The sequence below is a fragment of the Neofelis nebulosa genome, chromosome 3 (genome assembly GCF_028018385.1).
Source record: "Neofelis nebulosa isolate mNeoNeb1 chromosome 3, mNeoNeb1.pri, whole genome shotgun sequence".
NCBI classification, from domain to species: domain Eukaryota; kingdom Metazoa; phylum Chordata; class Mammalia; order Carnivora; family Felidae; genus Neofelis; species Neofelis nebulosa.
This window is the reverse complement of record NC_080784.1, coordinates 148,435,248-148,447,716: the sequence shown is the minus strand read 5'-3', so window position 1 is coordinate 148,447,716 and position 12,469 is coordinate 148,435,248. Positions and strand designations below refer to the sequence as shown.

At 35.4% G+C, this 12,469-nt stretch overlaps 1 protein-coding gene across 3 annotated transcripts in view; it reads right to left on the bottom strand.

Annotated features, from left to right (window-relative positions):
• Positions 1–12,469, bottom strand: part of ADAMTS3 (ADAM metallopeptidase with thrombospondin type 1 motif 3) — a 267,551-nt gene that overhangs the window by 205,269 nt on the left and 49,813 nt on the right. Inside the window, exon 1 of one of the 3 annotated variants that reach the window (XM_058722318.1) lies at positions 9,922–10,036. The exons of the other annotated variants lie outside the window; for them this stretch is intronic. The gene's annotated coding sequence lies outside the window, so the exon portion shown is untranslated. Of the gene's footprint in view, positions 1–9,921; positions 10,037–12,469 lie in introns of those variants that run through there. 3 annotated transcript variants of the gene reach the window in all.

Genomic DNA, 12,469 nt, shown 5'->3' with positions numbered 1-12,469 from the left:
AATACATACACTTCCAAAAGTCCACATAAAATATACTAAGATAAGTCACATCTTGGTCCAAAAAAAACTCAACAACATTAAAATAATTGATATCAGACTGTGTGTGTGACATTGTAGTCAAATTAATAAATAATAGGAATATCCCCCAAACACTTGGAAAACACACAGTGCTATAAATAATCCATGGGTCAAAGAGAAAATCTCAAGGGAAATAAAAAAAAAAAAATACATTGAACTGAATGAATACATAACATTTCAAAATTTTTGGGACTCAGCTAAAGCAGGACAGAGAGAGAAATCTATGGCATGAAATGAACACTTGAACAAAGAGGAAAAGTCTCAAATTAATAATCTAAGCTCCTACCTAAAGAACCTAGAAAAAGAAGAATAAAATAAACCCAAAGCATATAGAAGGAAGGAAATAATCAAGAATAGAAAATCAATGAAATGAAAAGAGAAAAACAACAGGAAAAAATGAAATAGAGCTGGTTATTTGAAAACATTAATGAAATTGACAAGTCTCTAGAAAGACTGACAATGAAAGAGAAGATACAAATTACTAACATCAGGAATGAAACGGGAAAACTGACTGATTCAAGACCATACAGACATCAAAATGATAGTAAGGGAATACAATGAACTGCATAAACATACATTTGAAAACTTAGACAAAATAAATTAATTTCTCAAAATACATAAACTACCACAAGTCATCCAATGCAAAACACATCATTTAAATATTCCTATAACTATTAAGGCATAACTCATAAATTCATAACTTTAAAAATCTCCCCCCACCCCCCCCCACACACAAAAGGAATCTATAAGCCCAGAAAGTTCTACTGAAGAATTCCTCAAAATGGTTAAATTAACATTTAATTTCATACAATCACTTCCAAAAAACAGAAGAGGAAGAGGAAAAAAAACACCAATTCGTTTTATGAGGCTAATTACCCTGATACCAAATCCAGACAAAGACAGGCAAAACAAAACAAAACAAAAAAACAAAACTTCCACATCAATATCTTTATGAATATTGATATGAACATTCTTAACAAAATATTAGCACACAGGATTCAACACTATGACAAGGTAAGGAATTCCACAACATGACTTAACAAAGTTTATTACAGATATACAAGATGATTCAATATTTTTTTATGTTTATGTTTATTTTTGATAGAGAGAGAGAGAGAGAGACAGAGCATGAGTGGGGGAGGGGCACAGAGCGAGGGAGATACAGAATCTGCAGCAGGCTCTGCTCTCCAAGCTGTCAGCACATAGCCCGATGCAGGGCTCGAACTCATGAACTGTAAGATCATGACCTGAGCTGAAGTCAGAAGCTTAATCAACTGAGCAACCCAGGCGCCCCAAGATGGTTCAATATTTAAAAAATCGATCAATACAATCCACCAAATTAACAGGATAAAAAAGAAATATCTGCATATCAATTGATGCAGAAAATCATTAGACAAAATTTAACACCTAATATTTAGGATAAAAATGCTCAGAAAAATTGGAATAGAAGGGGACTTCCTCAACTTGATAAAGAGTATCTTCAGGGACGCCTGGGTGGCTCAGTCAGTTAAGCATCTGACTTCAGCTGGGGTCGTGGTTTCGTGCTGTCCATGACTTTGAGCCCCATGTTGGGCTCTGGGCTGACAGTTCGGACGGAGCCTGCTTCAGATTCTGTGTCTCCCTCTCTCTCTGCCCCTCCCCTGCTCACTCTCTCTCTCTCTCTCAAAAAACAAACATTAAAAAATATTTTTAAAAAAGAGTATCTTCAAAAAACTTATAAATAACATTATACTTAAGGTAAAATATACTTGATGGTAAAATGGTAACATTATACTTAATGGTAATGGCTTTTCCTTTAAGACTGAAGACAAGGCAAATATGTCTGTTCTCAGCATTCTTATTTAATACAGAACAAGAGAAGGACATAAAAGACATGCAAATTATAAAGGAAGAAATAAAACTATCCCTAATCCCAGATGAGATGGTTGTATATGTAGAAAATTCCAAGAAATTTATCAAAAAATCTCATAGAAGTAGTAAGGTTAGCAAGGTAGCATCATAAAAGATACACTAAACCTCAATTATATATTTTATGTAAGCAATGAACGTATAGACACTAGAATTAAAACAAACAAACACAATACCATTTACAACCAAATTAGGAGAAAACAAGACAAAATACTAGTAGGTGTAAATCTAAGAAAACATGTATAGGACACGTATGTTGCAAACATCACAGTACTGATGAAAGAAATAAAAAAAAGATTGGGGCACCTGGGTGCCTCAGTGGGTTGAGCGTCTGACTCTTGATTTCGGCTCAGGTCATGATCCCAGGGTCGTGGGATGGAGCCTGTGTCAGGCTCCACGCTGAGCGTGGAGTCTGCCTAAGATTTTCTCTCTTTCTCCCCCCTCTGCCCCTCTCCCTTGCTCCCATTCTTGTTATTGTTCTCTAAATAAATAAATAAACAAATAAGAAAATAAGTAAAGAGCAAAAAAGACCTGAATAAATGGAAAGACATACGTAATCATAGATTAAAGATTCAACATAGTAAAGACAGCAACTCTCTCCAAATTTTTATATAAGTTCAATACAATTCCTATCAAAATCCAAGCAACATTTTTTATAGAGATAGACAGGATTACTTTAAATTTATACAGAACAGCAAAGGAACTGAGATAGCTGAAACAATTTTGAAAAAGAACAGTAAAGTGGGAGTAACCTGTCTAAATAGATTAGTATACAGACTAAAACTACAAAAATTTTTAGGAAACAAAGTATGTTGAGTTTGTCAAGGATTGTTTAAATAAGACACAAAAAGCATGAATATAAAAGAAAAAAATCAATAAATTAGACTGCAAAATGAAAAACTTTCGCTCTTTAAAAAACTAAGTAGGGATGCCTGGGTGGCTCAGTCAGTTAAGGATCCAATTCTTGATTTCAGCTCAGATTATTATCTCACAGTTTGTGAGTTCAAGCCCCACGTCTGCTTGGGATTCTCTCTCTCCCTCTCTCTCAGCCCCTCCTCTGCTCATACTCATGCTCACTCTCTCTCTCTCTCTCTCAAAATAAATAAAAACATTTAAAAATGTTTTAAATATATTAAAAAACTAGAATACAATACAATAAAAAACTCAGTTAATGAAAAAGGCTAGCCACAGACAGAAGAAAATACAGTATCTAGAATGTAAGAAGAAATCTTAAACTCAAGAAGACAATTTTTTTTTTTAATTGGCAAAAGATGTGCAGTCAAATCATAGAAGATATATAAATAACAAGCACACACATGGATAAAATCCTCAACATCATTACAGTCATTAAAGCAATGAAAATAATGAAAATAATCAAAACCTTAATGAGACATCCCTATATACTCACAAGAACAGCTAAAATTAAAAAGATTGGCATTAGCTAATGTTGGCAAGTATGTAGAGGAACTGGAACTCTCTTACCTTGTTATGAACAATGAAAATTGGTGAGGCCAGTTCATAAAATAGTTTGGCAGTTTGTTATAAAGTTAAGTATGTACTTATCATATGATCCAGCAGTTCTATTCCTAAATATTTACTTAAATGAAATGAAAACCTGTCCAAAGACTTCTACCTTAATGTTCATAGCAGCTTTATTTGTAATAGCTAAAAAATTAAAAGAATCCAAATGTCTTTCAACTGGTAAATGGATAAACAAATTTTGATGTATCTATACAGTAGAATAGTATTCTGCAGTAAAAATACACAAATTACGGACTCAGCAAGGACATGGCTGAATCTCAAAAGCACTATAACTGAAAGTATCCAAACTTCCAGACACACAAAATACCTACTGTATGATTTCTTTTGATAAAATTCTAGAAGAGGCAAAATTAAGGTGAAAGAAGTAAGATCAGCGGCTGGTGGAGGTAGAGGAAGGGTACTGACTGTTAAGGAACATGAGGACATTTTTTTCTATATCATGATTGCAGTGAGGGCTACGCGACTGTGTAACACTGTCAGGATTTATCAGACGGCTACTTAGAACAGCTGGTGTGCCAGCTTCTCTAAAATTGGAGAAGTTCACTGTATCTATGTAATACCTCAACAAATATGATTTTTAAAATTCTAAACTTAAACTAGTCTTGGTTAGAGCAATATCAGTAATTAGCCTTATAATAAATGTGTTAGTTTCACTTCTTGTTTGTGGTAAGCCTCTCCCTCTTGTTTGTCTTCTTCCCAGAAGACTAACAACAGTCTCTCTACCATGAATTCTAAGAAGCATACTCTTCGTGTGTCTCCAAGTTAGACATATAACACACTTGTCTACCGTGGTGTCAGGTGGAAAACAAATCTGTTGCTGACAGTGGTTACGCTGCCCCAAGTACCCATCCTCACGGAAAGAAAATATAATGATTTGGGTAAAAGCGGAGTGGGAAGGAATACCCAATTTTTGTTAAGACAGCATTTATTATTTGCCACATTCCTATTCTAAAATAACGTTGGCTCCTTCTCCCCTTTCCCACCCAATCTAACCCAATCCTATTCTCTTCCCCTAAACACACTGGAATTACTGTATCGTGTAAAAAAGAAAACTGAAAGACTAATAAATCTTTAGAAACCTAACACTAAATTATAACGCATGTTACATGTAAGGGTAGTAACCTTGTTCCTCTTATGTGCGAAATTCTTCAAGTGATGTCCTGAAAGCTACGGGCTTCTTTTTTAAAAAACATATACATTGTTTTTTCACTATCACTCATTAAACAAACAACTACTTTTACCTTTTCAAAACTCAAGAGCCAGACCCTCCATGTCTTACCAGAATATTCCCTGAGTAGAACAGACTTAGTGCTGAAGAACAAAAGGCCAGAAGACAGATGAGTGTGTCTGATATTCATTAAGGCACAGATGGAGTTACATTTGACTCCTTGCATCTGCTCTAAATTCCTGCACCAGACCAGAGATGAGGCCAGGAAAATTCAGTTCCCTTCAATTCCTGTACTCACCTCAGCAGAAACGAGGTGGATCTCCCAGGATAGTCATACCAAATCTGAAAGGCGCACAAGTTTTGTCAGGAAAAACGAGGAATTGCTGCTGCTGCTACTGAAGACAGGCAGCATGGCAGGAAGTGTGCAAAAAGCGGTGGTAAGGGTTCTCGCTGTCGTTCTGATTACAACCCGATTACAGGTGGGCACCTGAAGAGGCTCAGGTAACGAGGCAGTCAAATGGTGGCTAGAGACCACTTTTGGGGATCGGTTCTAAAAGTAGAAGGCCCCCCTAATTCTCTTCATCTTGAAAAATGCTGGATTATAAAAGCCACTCCCCTTCAATCCCTTCTCCTTCTTGTATCTATTTCCCACATTACATAAATTTTGAAAACTGAGTATCTACATGGGACTGGAATGCTCAAAACTTCCTGAAAATACTGTGTGAAACATTAAGTTAGACGAAATGGGTTAAAAAGAGAAATGTAGCATGTTATACTTCTGATTATTTCTACAGCCACCAGGTTTTCATTAAGCCTTGGGCATGTGGGTTTGTGATTATTTTCATGACAACAAACACTAAAACAGGGGAACAAGATCTGTAGTTTAAAGAAATGTAATCTTCCAAAATGTCTCCACATCATCTAATGCGCTGCTCTTGCAGATTTTGTTTCCACCTCTGTTATCCCATTTCTTGAACCTCTACAGATGTGTTGATGACAATGACTCATTCACAAAAGGCTTACGCTAAAAATTTTTTAAAGTTTATACTACTGTTCAATTATCAAGTAGTTATTTCAGATCTGACAGAAATGTTAAAAATTTGAGCAGATCATGGAAAATAGATAATAAATCAATTTTATGTGTATTCTAATACCGAATGTTAGTAACTTTTTGCCTGTTATCACCTTTAAGCATTAATTATCTGTGTTCTGGTTTCACAGGTCATTGATTTTGTTAAAGATCACTGAGAAAATATGTTCACAATAAAATCATTCAAGGAATATCTTTCTGCCAGTTCTCTTCCCAATTTTCCCTTTTTAAAGTTACCCTGATTTTCAACCCCTAATTGCTTTTCTTTTCTCTCCGGAGATATATTTGCTGACTCTAACCAAATTTGCACTTTCTACATTTCTAACAGAAGTAACAACTGTGTATCTGCCTTCATAAAAGCACTGTGCATGCAGAAGATTCACACATGTTCTCTAGTTTAAGCCAGACCCCAAAAAAAAAAAAAAACCCTATAGTAGATATTATTCCTACTTTATACATGAAGAAATGATGACCCACAGAAATCCATTAAATTTTCCCAAAGTAATAAAGTTTCTAGACGGCAGAGCCAGGCTTTACCCACTTCTAATTTACTTTCAAAACTTAATACCTATTATCTTCATCACCATGGTAGGTATTGAGAACACCCTAAATTACCATATTTTGGGGCGCCTGGGTGGCGCAGTCGGTTAAGCGTCCGACTTCAGCCAGGTCACGATCTCACGGCCTGTGAGTTCGAGCCCCGCGTCAGGCCCTGGGCTGATGGCTCGGAGCCTGGAGCCTGTTTCCGATTCTGTGTCTCCCTCTCTCTCTGCCCCTCCCCCGTTCATGCTCTGTCTCTCTCTGTCCCCAAAAAAAATAAATAAAAAGCGTTGAAAAAAAAAAATTAAAAAAAAAAAAAAATTACCATATTTTGATATTCATATACTGTACTTATATCTCTGCTTAGTTGAGTAGAGAGAGACCTATCTGGCTGCCATTTGCAAATAAAAGGTTTTGAATTCACATGTTCTATGTCTAGTTCATAAAGACAATTGACAATCTAGCCCTCCATCAAGTCTCCGCACCAAGGGTCTCTTCCAGTACTAATAAACACAAGACTTCGGACATGTATTATTATTATTATTACTTTTTTTTTTTTTTACAGTGCATCAAGAGGACCAAAAGTAGTAAAACCAACTTTTCAAATAGGCAGATATATGATACTAAAAAGTTGAATCAAAAGTAAGAGAAAAAAAATGCTTCTTCTCTGAAACAGACTGAATTAACAGATGGAAGAAAAAGTTTAAGAACAGAATCAAGCTCATAATTTGAGGGAGAATCTAAGCATCTGACGGTCAATGTGCTACTTAGAACAGCTGGTGTGCCAGCTTGGATAGAATGCTTCACCCCCACTCTCTGGTGCTTTTCACTTCTCATATGCTCTATCACATCCTTATTCCCCTTCAATGTCATTAGTTTAAAAAGGCGGGAGGGAAAAATAGAGCCTTGTAAATAATAAGTGCTCAATAACCTATCTATTGTTGACTAGATTTAATGAAAATTGTGCTCATCCTTATCTAGATTTAAGAGCTTATTTAGGGAAGATCATAGACACCACTTTTATTTTATAGATGAGAATTTTTTTTAAAAAAAAGATACTTTTTTTTTTTTTGAGAGGTTGATATTTTCCCAAAGTCACAAGAGAAGAAGCAGAGTGCCTACCATATGCCAGATAGAGGTTGGTCTAGAGCCTGTATGTTCTTTATCAAAGGTATGTCAACTCTTAGATTTTTTTTCACAAAAAAGGATTCATTGTAAATATGTACGTTAACAGATTATATTGACTCAATGTCCAGGAAAATAAACACAAGACCATAAAGGAAGGAAAAACTTGCGAATGTGGAGTTTTCTTCACCCTTGAGAAGGAAAAAGGATACCAGTACTAAAATTGGTCCCTAAATTGGCAGCAAGTAATCTCACTCCATCACAAGAATCAATGGCCTTCTAAAGAAGTGGCTTGGAGCCAAAAGCAACTCACTAGATGAAAGTAAAGAGTCACAAGACCAACGAGCAATGCAAAATTTTAATAGCTACAACTAAGGGATGTAGATGTTCATTTCTGCCAGTCTTCCCCAGGCAACATACATAGATTACCAGTTACGTCCTTCTGTAATCAACTTTGGTTCCACACTCACTATGAGGGCACAGTCGTATATCAAGCAGTGACTTTCATTAACAATACCTTTCCCTACATATTCAGGGTTTGTTTTTTTTTAATTTTCTCCTTTTACATATACACCAAAGAATACCACTATGGAAGTCAACTTGTATTTAGTAAAGAGATCTATTCTGCTAAAAGAGTTTAATAATCCAAATAAGCATTACCAGCAATAAGAATTCTTCTGAGTTTATAAATTTGATTTGCAAAATCTTTGATATTTCTTTATCGATTTTCTTGGCCACATTCGAAGTGGAGAAAAAATATAAATAACTAAGTTTCATGCACTTTGTATATAAGTCCGTAAGTTTCTAAACTCATTATTAGAGCCAAAAAAACTACACAATTGGTTTATTATTCCAACTAAAAAGGGTACATTTTTATTATTGATAAGCTTATAGTTTGTAAGTTATTATTTATGTGTCCTTTTGTTACAAAAAGGAAAAAAAAGGAAATCGTTTGTCTAAACTGCTTTATTTTTTATATGACATTTATTGCCAAATTGGTTTCCATACAACACCCAGTGCTCATCCCAATGACAAACTGCTTTAAAACCTTGTTTTATAGAAATACAGTCAAGGCTACAATACGTGATTCAAAGACAATTCCAAAACAAATAACTAGAGAAGCATCCAATCATGCCTATTCATTTCAGTTCAATTATTTCTTCATCATCTTGCGAAAAAAGAAAGAAAAAAACCCACCTTTCCCACAATAACATACATCAAGTGTGTTGCCAACCCAGATTTTGAGAACATTACAAACAATTTGGGGAAGGGACTTATCCCCCCTGGAATATGTATTTCAGCGTGGTAAAAAAAAAAAAAAAGAAAAAAAGGTAGAAGCATAAACCAGATCTACTACAGGAAAGATTCTGCATATAGACCAATCAGCACAGTATTTCCTAGTTCAATACAGCACTATTTCTGTTCTACCTCTTCCCATGCAAGCAAAGGTCACCTACAAATATACTGTGCACCTATTATGTGCCAGTCATTATGCTAAGTGCTAAGGATGTAAGATGACTATAATGGGAAAGGTGGTTTTTTTTTTCATTCCTTCCACTTAATCTTTTGAAATGAGTTAAAATTTTGTAAAAAGAAATTTGTTAGACTTTCCCCAAGATCCAGTTGTATCCCCTACAAATATGGATAAAAAAAGGAGTACACTTAATCTTACAGAGGAAATTTTCAACCTACATGGTTGGCAAGGTGAACTGATAAAATCTGGAATGATTAAGGGGTCACTGAAGCAGTAGCTTTTGTACGGTTTTCTAGCCATATCCTTGAATGTAATAAACCAAGCATTCTTACTTCAGGCTTTATCTTGCTGAAAGCAGCGTTGTTCACACAAGTGTTCATTTTGGAAATGTTTTACCAGTGTAAAATAACTCCATCTTGTGGATTGTCATGACCATGGCATTCAGAGCTCACCTTCCTTCAAGTTCAGAAAGACGGGACTAGCATCAGCCTGATCCCTGGAACCTTCGCAGTCTGGAGAATGCTCGTTTCCCATTGGATAGTCATCCTCACAAGCACCCCTCTGAAGAGGATATATAAGTTCCTTCTCCTCCCAGTATCAGCACAACTACTACCACGACCAAGCTGAGCTGTTCCAGCCCACCAAGACCAACACTGCTTAATGTCAGAGGTCATTGGTTTTCCTGTGGGTGGTACACCAGCCCTAATCACTTTCCATTCCATTGACATTTCTAAGAGGGAATATATTAAACATAATGAGAAAGGTATGGGCAAATGGGGGCCCATGGGCCTCCCCCTTACTTGGGCCTCTGTCCTTCTGTACCATCTTCTCTCATTTGGTTTCTAAAAATGGTAATTATGATTCTATATACTTCAAATCAAACGCACCTACAACATACCCTGTTCTAACAGTAAACACCCAGCCACACATTACTGAAAATCTTCCGTTTTGATCCCATATTTCAAAAGCTCAAAACCTCAAAGGACTTTTCCCCACCTTCACTTTTCACAGGAACAATTTCTGATATCCAATATTTCTTCTTGGTGTCATCCCAGTTCTTACCGCTGGTGGTTGTCAGAGCCTTGAAATCAAAGCACATTTTGCTTATCTAAAGAGAAGTTATTAGATGTTAAATGCATGAACCAGATACTTGAAGCTTTCTTCCTGGTAAAAATCCACAAATTTAAAATGGAAGGAAGGCAAAGCTGCTGGAAATGTTCTATCTTAAGGATAAGCGTAGATGTGTTTTATCCTATCACTTCACCCTGTAGACACCTCTACTCTGGTAGTGTCCTCTGGAACGACCAAACAATCCAGAACATGTTTTCTGTCATGATTATAAATGTAGGCTAAGAAATGCCTCAGCATGCAATACAATTAGCACCTTATTTTTTAATTTAATAGGTCACTACTTCTGTTCTACTGAGTGTCCCCTAAACATATTCTTTTGTAGAACTTATAAAACACTTTCCAATCTATCTGTTACATTCTTATGGAAATTACATAACTGAAGATAAATCAGTAAGAACCTCTGACTTACTGTGAATTACTGAATATTAAATATTAAAATATCTTATCAGAAGATAACTCACAAAATTATTAAGCCAGAAGAATATCATAAAATATCATCTATTTTTTTAAGGAACGTGTATTTTTACACTCTTGAATATATTATGTCATAGGATTTACAAGTATTCAAGGGTTCTGCAACGAAAGCATCAGTATGTAAAATATAACAAAGTGTCCACCAACAAAAATCTCAACTTTTCTTGTTCTAGGTTAATGATCCTCATCAGAAAAATGTCTGTTTACATTAAAATTGACTAGCTAATCTTAACATTATCCAGAAGTTTGTCTAAATAATTTGAACAACAAAAAAAAAATGTAAACACTTACTGCTTGAATTCATGCCACTAAAGATAAGCCATTATTTGTGCTTTGAGGATCTTTTTGAGCTCAGTTAAAAGATTAAAAAAAAAAAAAAAAAACCTACTAGGTTTGCTTTTCCTGCTTGAGACTTTCAAAGGCTGTGGCAATTTGTAAAATACGGATTTCAGCTGTGTGGCCCTTAGCTGTCCAGTCTATTTGTGCATGTGGATGCTTCTGCAGATGATTATAACTATGTATGTTCAGGCATAACTAAAAGGAAAGTATGTAACCAATTTTTCCCATACTACATGTAGTAAAACACATCCTTTGTTTTATAGAGCCAGCTGCTATATGCTGAGGCTGGCAAAATTGATAATTTTACTCAAAAGTAAGCACTCTGTTTTTGATTGCTGTGCTCCATCCTGGTTAACTGCTCCCTATAACATTTTATGCAGCCCTCAGTGCCTTCGGAAATTGAAATTGGACTTCCTGGCTTCCTTCTTAATTGTATCACTGATAGTGTCAGTTTCACTCCTGGTTAAATTTTTTTTAAAGGACATCACAACTCAAATCATCTTATGTTGAGAGAAATAGATGTGATAAAAAGGTTTTTACTAGACAATCCTGGGTGGGGGGGAACACTTTGTTTTCAGAAGTAAAAATACACGCATGAGAAAAACAACTTTCAAGGAAATATGGCATGAAACTACAGTCTTGGTGCGCCTAATATACTATATTTATCAGAGAATACGGACTTATTCCAAACAAAAACAAGGAAAAAAATAAAACATTCTAACTCACCATGAAATACTCTCATAGATATAGATATATATATATATATATATATATATATATATATATATACACACATATATATATTTTAAATGTGCTACTGGGGCACCTAGGTGGCTCAGACAGTTCAGTATCCAACTCTTGATTTCAGCTCACTGTCATCATCATGAGATCAAGCCCCATGTCAGGCTCCATTCTGACAGTGCAGAGCCTGCTTGGAACTCTCTTCTCCTCTTTCTCTGCCCCTCCCCACCGTACACAGGTGCTTGCACACTTGCTCGCTCTCTCTAAAAATAAACTTAAAAAAAGAAAAATATTTTTAAAATGTGCTACTAGTATATGAGATGCATCAAAAACTTAAATGTTAGTCAAGAATGTAAAATTTACTCATACACTTTCCTTTACCATTAACTTCCATACAAAGTTACCTAATATTTTCAGTAATAACAGAATTCTTAGCCACTTTAGTAGAAGTGTGGTTTAAGAGTAAATAATCTGAACAGTCAAAATTACAATAATTAAATTCCAAATCTTTGAACTAATTATACATAATTCTTATTTCTTTGACACTACTCATAAGCTAACATGAAATCATCTAGATCAGAATTTTCCAGAGTGTGATCCAGATACTACCTGCATCATAGTCAACTGGGGTATTTGATAAAACTAGAATCTTGAGCCCCCATGGAACTACCAAATCAAAATCTCTGGAAAGCAACCCACACATTTGTATTTTCAGCAGTCACTCCAGGCAAGACTCGTGCCAAATGAAGTTCAAGAACCACTGATCTGGAACTCGAAAGATCTGTAAGTGATTTCAAGACTTTTTTTTTTTATTCTTTTGTCTCTAGCATGTGAACTACAATGAGAAATGTCTTCCCAT